Below are 8,518 nucleotides of genomic sequence, written 5' to 3' on the forward strand. Positions count from 1 at the left end.
TGATAATGTCCTCTTAGCGTCTTTTGACCATGTTAATGTAGTCTTAGCTACTTCTGACCATGATAATGTCCTCTTAGCGTCTTCTGACCATGATAATGTCCCTCTTGGCTACTTCTGACCATGGGAATGTCCCTCTTAGCTACTTCTGACCATGATAATGCCCCTCTTAGCTACTTCTGTCCACAGGAATGTCCCTCATTGCTGCTTCTGACCATAACAATGTCCTCTTAGTTTATTCTGACCATGATAATGTCCTCTTAGCTTCTTCTGACCATGATAATGTCCATCTTGGCTACTTCTGATCATGATAATGTAGTCTTAGCTACTTCTGACCATGATCATGTCCTCTTAGCTACTTCTGACCATAATAATGTAGTCTTAGCTACTTCTGACCATGATAATGTTCCTCTTGGCTACTTCTGACCATGATAATGTCCTCTTAGCGTCTTCTGACCATGATAATGTCCCTCTTGCCTACTTCTGACCATGATAATGTTATCTTAGCTACCTTTGACCATGATAATGTCCCTCTTAGCTACTTCTGACGATGACAATGTCCCTCTTAGCTATTTCTGACCATGATATGTTCCTCTTAGTTACTTCTGATGATGATAATGTTCCTCTTAGCAACTTCTGACCATGATAATGTCCTCTTAGCTTCTTCTGACCATGATAATGTAGTCTTAGCTACTTCTGACCATGATCATGTCCTCTTAGCTACTTCTGACCATAGTAATGTAGTCTTAGCTACTTCTGACCATAATAATGTAGTCTTAGCTACTTCTGACCATGATAATGTCCCTCTTGGCTATTTCTGACCATGTGTCTCAATGGTTCTCCATAGAGTTGTATGGTAGAGTTATGGATGGGAGTCTTGTATTGGACCAGTTTACAGACTTCAACAGCTGTTCTGTTTGATGATGTTTGAGATGTTATTTTTGTTTAATTGAGGCGCCTTTTGGCCCACTGTTGGTCTGACTATGTACAACACACTGTTCTTAAGTGGTGGCAGTGGTTTATATCCATCCCGTCACATGGAAAAATCAAGGATTTAATCTGGAAGTTTTTTTCCGCTCTTCCTTTAAATAACGCTTGAATGGCTCCCAGTGTTGACAAATAGAAGATGAAGTCTGCAGACCAGTTAGAATACATAAGGATGACATTTTGAATAGCTCGGGGAGTGTAAACAATGCTCTACAAAGGCTGAATCTGCTAGGTTTCTATGTTTTAAATGTTGTTGAGTTAAACACACATAGCTCCTCGCTGCTAGACGTCTCTTCTATCCTCCCTGGCTGTCGTTGATTCATTCCAGCCAGGCAGATCTAATGAAGGGCTGTTTGCTAAGTTGTCATCTTTGCTATCCCTTGTCAGGATCTCTCAGCAATCATAAAACAACCCAGCCCTTACAAAGCAATATGTTATACCCGCCTTAGATTAGAAAATATATATATATTTTTTTTACCCCTGGCTTTTGTAGTCAATCATGACTATAACAGAATAGGAATCCAAACAGATGGAATGTGAATGCATCAAGCTCACCATCAAAAGATACAGACGTGCTACTGTAGCAGTTGCCATGATATTCATTTCTGTTTTTGTTTTTTTAACAATTTGTCTCCTTTCAATTGTACAACTGATGAGTGAATAAAGCACTTATTCAGTTAGATGAATGTTGTAATTAATTAACCTTTTTGAGTATCTGTCTTTACAATTCGGGAATGTTAAAAAAGATATTGACACAAACTCCATGTGGATAGTGTCGGGTGACAGGGGTTTGGTCCTGAATGTCAAATATTTCAGCATAGTTGAATGCGGTGACAGGTATTACAGCTGTTAAACTAACATCCGTTTTAAGAGACGGGCTACGGAGTCCCAATCAGGTCACCTTTGGATCATCTAATACGGCATTGAAAATTCTAAAAGTTCCCCCTGACACACAGCTTATTTAAACAGAATGAATCAACCAACCAATGTAATGATGCTTTAAAATGAGCAATGATTTCCCTGATTTAAAAAAAAAAGTTCTCAAGTCAACTATAGAGACTATCTAAGGGCTAGTAACATATGCTGCTGAATTCACTTAAATAATATGTTCGATATAAATGTTGATATGCATCATAAATATTGTAATTATAGGGTTATGTCCCAAATGGCAATCTATTCCCGATATAGTGCACTACTTTAGACTAGAGCCCTATGTAACCCTATTCCTTATGTAGTGCACTACTTTAGACTAGAGCCCTATGTAACCCTATTCCTTATGTAGTGCACTACTTTAGACTAGAGCCCTATGTAACCCTATTCCTTATGTAGTGCACTACTTTAGACTAGAGCCCTATGTAACCCTATTCCTTATGTAGTGCACTACTTTAGACTAGAGCCCTATGTAACCCTATTCCTTATGTAGTGTACTACTTTAGACTAGAGCCCTATGTAACCCTATTCCTTATGTAGTGCACTACTTTAGACTAGAGCCCTATGTAACCCTATTCCTTATGTAGTGCACTACTTTAGACTAGAGCCCTATGTAACCCTATTCCTTATGTAGTGCACTACTTTAGACTAGAGCCCTATGTAACCCTATTCCTTATGTAGTGCACTACTTTAGACTAGAGCCCTATGTAACCCTATTCCTTATGTAGTGCACTACTTTAGACTAGAGCCCTATGTAACCCTATTCCTTATGTAGTGCACTACTTTAGACTAGAGCCCTATGGACCCCCTCTGTATATAGAGCCCTATGGAACCCTTCTGTATATAGAGGCCTATGGAACCCTTCTGTATATAGAGGCCTATGGAACTCTTCTGTATATAGAGGCCTATGGAACCCTTCTGTATATAGAGCCCTATGGAACCCTTCTGTATATAGAGCCCTATGGAACCCATTCTCTATATAGAGCCCTATGGAACCCTTCTGTATATAGAGCCCTATGGAACCCTTCTGTATATAGAGGCCTATGGAACCCTTCTGTATATAGAGCCCTATGGAACCCATTCTGTATATAGAGCCCTATGGAACCCTTCTGTATATAGAGCCCTATGGAACCCATTCTCTATATAGAGCCCTATGGAACCCTTCTGTATATAGAGCCCTATGGAACCCTTCTGTATATAGAGGCCTATGGAACCCTTCTGTATATAGAGCCCTATGGAACCCATTCTCTATATAGAGCCCTATGGAACCCTTCTGTATATAGAGGCCTATGGAACCCTTCTGTAGATAGAGGCCTATGGAACCCTTCTGTATATAGAGGCCTATGGAACCCATTCTCTATATAGAGCCCTATGGAACCCTTCTGTATATAGAGGCCTATGGAACCCATTCTCTATATAGAGCCCTATGGAACCCTTCTGTATATAGAGGCCTATGGAACCCTTCTATAGATAGAGGCCTATGGAACCCTTCTGTATATAGAGGCCTATGGAACCCATTCTCTATATAGAGCCCTATGGAACCCTTCTGTATATAGAGGCCTATGGAACCCTTCTGTAGATAGAGGCCTATGGAACCCTTCTGTATATAGAGGCCTATGGAACCCATTCTCTATATAGAGCCCTATGGAACCCTTCTGTATATAGAGGCCTATGGAACCCTTCTGTATATAGAGCCCTATGGAACCCTTCTGTATATAGAGGCCTATTGAACCCTTCTGTATATAGAGGCCTATGGAACCCTTCTGTATATAGAGCCCTATGGAACCCTTCTGTATATAGAGGCCTATTGAACCCTTCTGTATATAGAGGCCTATGGAACCCTTCTGTATATAGAGGCCTATGGAACCCATTCTCTATATAGAGCCCTATGGAACCCTTCTGTATATAGAGGCCTATGGAACCCTTCTGTTTATAGAGGCCTATGGAACCCTTCTGTAGATAGAGGCCTATGGAACCCTTCTGTATATAGAGGCCTATGGAACCCATTCTCTATATAGAGGCCTATGGAACCCTTCTGTATATAGAGGCCTATTGAACCTTTCTGTATATAGAGGCCTATGGAACCCTTCTGTATATAGAGGCCTATGGAACCCTTCTGTATATAGAGGCCTATGGAACCCTTCTGTATATAGAGGCCTATGGAACCCTTCTGTATATAGAGCCCTATGGAACCCTTCTGTATATGGAGGCCTATGGAACCCTTCTGTATATAGAGGCCTATGGAACCCTTCTGTATATAGAGGCCTATGGAACTCTTCTGTATATAGAGCCCTATGGAACCCTTCTGTATATAGAGGCCTATGGAACCCTTCTGTATATAGAGGCCTATGGAACCCTTCTGTATATAGAGGCCTATGGAACCCTGTATATAGAGGCCTATGGAACCCTTCTGTATATAGAGGCCTATGGAACTCTTCTGTATATAGAGGCCTATGGAACCCTTCTGTATATAGAGGCCTATGGAACCCTTCTGTATATAGAGGCCTATGGAACCCTTCTGTATATAGAGCCCTATGGAACCCTTCTGTATATAGAGGCCTATGGAACTCTTCTGTATATAGAGGCCTATGGAACCCTTCTGTATATAGAGGCCTATGGAACCCTTCTGTATATAGAGGCCTATGGAACCCTTCTGTATATAGAGGCCTATGGAACCCTTCTGTATATAGATGTCACGGTTCATGAATCCACTGCCTCCCTCTCGCTCTCTCTCTCTCTCTCTCTCTCTCTCCAGTGTTTGTGTGGGCGTGGTTTCCCAATCTCGGCCTGATTGTCTGCGCCAGCTGGAACCACTTATCTTCCCTTTATATGTTCTGTTACCAGTGTTTCTTGTTGTCAGATCGTTGTTTCTTCTCTGAGGTTGTGTCGTGTGTCCGTGCTCTTCTCTTGTGTGGATTATCTGCTGTGCTCCTTCCTACTCATCCGGACACACTCCCTGGTTTTCTCAGCACGTTATGATCGGAAGATGCACCCGAGTTCCTGGGTCGGATTCCTTCTGAGTACAGTCTGTCTGTCATGTTGCTGCTGTGAACTACATTCATTAAAACCATCGTTGCTTGCATCTTGCATCCGCCTCTGTGTTGTAACAGAACGATCTGACCAGACCATGGATGCAGCGAGTTCAACGAGTCTGACCGAATTCCTCTCCCGCAGTATCACGAGAATGGATCAACAAGAGGAGAACATCTCCAGCACAGGTCGGGCAGTACAAGCCCTTTCGACGCAGGTATCCCAGCTGACCCAACAATTGCAACATCTGAGGGGTTCCGCTGCGCCACCTACACCGGCAGTTCAACCCGCCCCGCCAGAGCCGGATTCCCAGCTAGAGCCACGGCTACCGACACCAGAGGGTTATTCAGGTGATCCTGACTATTGCAGAGCCTTTCTTACGAGATGTTCCATGCATTTCTCGTTGCAGCCACGGACCTTCAACCGTGAACAGTCTAAGGTAGCATTCGTACTCACACTGCTATCAGGCAAAGCGTCTCTCTGGGGAACGGCGGTGTGGGCGAACCAGGACCCATGCTGCACCTCTTTCCAGACACTCTCCGAGGAGATGAGAAGGGTCTTCGATCGGGCCGTGGCGGGTAGGGAGACGGCCAGACTACTCGCTGACCTTCGCCAAGGAGACCATTCAGTATCGGAATACTCCATCCAATTCCGCACTCTGGCCGCTGAGTGTCAGTGGAACGAGGAGGCGCAGTGGGACATGTTCCTGCATGGGCTGGAGGACCGGATCCAGAAGGAGATTTATGTTCTGGACCTTCCCAGGAGTTTAAATGGACTAGTGGAACTAGCCCTGAGGGTCGACGCTCGTCTGAGTCGTATTGGCCGCCGAGCATGCCCTAACAGACCGTATAACGACACGGAGGGCTGGCATGCCAGCGTCGGGAACACGGCCAGTTCAGCTTCCGCTCACGAACCCATGCAGCTGGGGAGAGCTCGCCTCTCCCGGGAAGAGAGGGAGAGGAGGAGATCCCAAGGACTCTGTCTCTACTGTGGTAGAGCGGGCCACTTTATCCACTCCTGCCCGGTAAAAGATCAGGCCCGGTAGTAAACATGAGGCTACTATCGGGTGGTGTCACCACAGAGAAGACCTCATCATCTACTCTCCTCCCGGTAAGACTAAGATGGGCCACCCACACGCACGACACCCAAGCCTTACTGGACTCAGGAGCAGAGGGTAATTTCATGGACTTCAAGCTCGCTCACAAACTCCAGATCCCTATCACCTCACTCACGCACAAGATATCCGTCAACGCTCTCAATGGTCAAGAACTCCCCAACATTTCTCACACCACTGAACCTATCACACTCATCACTTCTGGCAATCACACTGAGACACTATCATTCCTACTCATGGACTCACCCCTTGCACCATTAGTTCTCGGCCACCCTTGGCTCACCCAACACAACCCCAGAGTTGACTGGGGTCATAACTCTATATCCATGTGGAGTAACAAGTGTCTTGAGTCCTGTTTAGTGTCTGCTTGTTCGTCTGTGTCTGATTCTGTGTTTCTAGAGGAGGCAGTGGATTTGTCTAACGTGCCCGTTGAATACCTCGACCTGAAGGAGGTGTTCAGTAAGTCCCGTGCTGCTTCCCTTCCTCCGCATCGTCCCTATGACTGTGCAATAGAATTATTGCCAGGTGAGTCTCCGCCTAAAGGCAAGTTATATTCACTTTCTGTTCCTGAGAGGGAGGCTATGGAGAGATACATCTCTGGTTCTCTGGCATCTAAATTCATTCGTCCTTCCTCTTCTCCAGCGGGGGCGGGGTTCTTCTTTGTGGGGAAGAAGGACGGATCTCTGCGTCCTTGCATTGATTACCGTGGGTTGAATAACATCACAGTGAAGAATACCTATCCCTTACCGTTGATGTCCTCCGCCTTTGAAAGGTTACAGGGAGCATCCGTGTTCACTAAGTTGGATTTACGTAATGCATATCATTTGGTTCGCATAAGGGAGGGGGACGAATGGAAGACCGCGTTTAACACCCCCAGAGGGCACTTCGAATATTTGGTCATGCCTTTTGGGCTATCCAACTCCCCAGCGGTTTTCCAGGCACTCGTCAATGATGTGCTGAGAGATATGATTGATCAGTTCATATATGTTTACCTGGATGACATACTGATTTTTTCTTCTTCTCTCCAGGAACACGCTCAACACGTCAGACGAGTGCTTCAGAGGTTGTTGGAGAATGGACTTTTTGTCAAGGCGGAGAAATGCATTTTTCATGCACAATCCGTTCCATTCCTAGGATACATCGTCTCGACTGAAGGTATTCGCATGGATCCCGACAAGGTTAAGGCTGTGGTGGATTGGCCAAGCCCAGATTCCCGTAAGGCCCTACAGAGGTTTCTGGGATTCGCCAATTTCTACCGGCGTTTCGTTCGCAACTTTAGCCAGATAGTCGCTCCTCTTACCGCCTTAACCTCTCCCAGAGTGACGTTCAGGTGGTCCGATACAGCCGAGGCTGCATTCGCCAAACTCAAGAGCCGCTTTGTTTCGGCTCCTATCCTCATAGCTCCCGATCCCTCGCGTCAGTTCGTGGTGGAGGTGGACGCTTCAGAGGTGGGGGTAGGTGCGGTACTTTCCCAACGTTCCTCTTCTGACAACAAGATGCACCCTTGCGCGTTCCTTTCCCATCGGTTATCACCTGCGGAACGCAACTACGACATTGGCAACAGAGAGTTGTTGGCAGTGAAGTTAGCACTGGAGGAGTGGCGCCATTGGTTAGAGGGTTCGGGGTACCTTTTATAGTTTGGACCGATCACAAGAATTTGGAGTATATCAGAACCGCCAAGCGACTCAACTCCAGGCAGGCGCGGTGGGCACTCTTTTTCGGACGTTTTGACTTCTCTCTCTCGTATCGCCCGGGTTCCAAGAATGTCAAACCCGATTCCCTTTCTCGCATTTTTGACCATTCCGAACGCCCATCCACTCCCGAGTGCATCCTACCCGGGACCCTAGTGGTCTCCACACTCACATGGAAGGTTGAATCGAGGGTCAAAACGGCCTTAGAGGGGGTCACGCCTCCGCCCGGTTGCCCGCCTAATCGGTTGTTTGTGCCGGAGGGGTGTCGGTCCGATGTTATTCGGTGGGGGCACTGCTCCAACGTAGCGTGTCATCCAGGAGTCAGCCGCACTAGCTTTTTGGTTAAGCAACGCTTTTGGTGGCCACTGATGGCTCGTGACATTCACAGTTTTGTCTTGGCCTGCTCGGTTTGTGCCACTGGGAAGACTTCTAATCGACCCCCAGATGGGTTACTCCAACCGCTGTCGGTCCCTTCGAGACCCTGGTCCCACATCGCGCTAGATTTTGTTACCGGCCTCCCGCCCTCCCAGGGCAAGACGGTTGTTTTGACCGTGGTGGACCGGTTCTCGAAGGCGGCTCATTTTATTCCCTTGCCTAAATTACCATCTGCCAAGGAGACAGCGGTAACTGTCGTGGATCACGTCTTTCGCTTACATGGCCTGCCGATGGACGTAGTTTCTGACCGGGGGCCCCAATTTGTGTCCAAGTTTTGGCAAGAGTTTTGTAGGTTACTGGGAGCGAGTGTCAGCCTGTCTTCAGGGTTTCATCC

The sequence above is a fragment of the Oncorhynchus masou genome, chromosome 24, assembly GCF_036934945.1.
Source record: "Oncorhynchus masou masou isolate Uvic2021 chromosome 24, UVic_Omas_1.1, whole genome shotgun sequence".
Classification (NCBI taxonomy): Eukaryota; Metazoa; Chordata; class Actinopteri; order Salmoniformes; family Salmonidae; genus Oncorhynchus; species Oncorhynchus masou.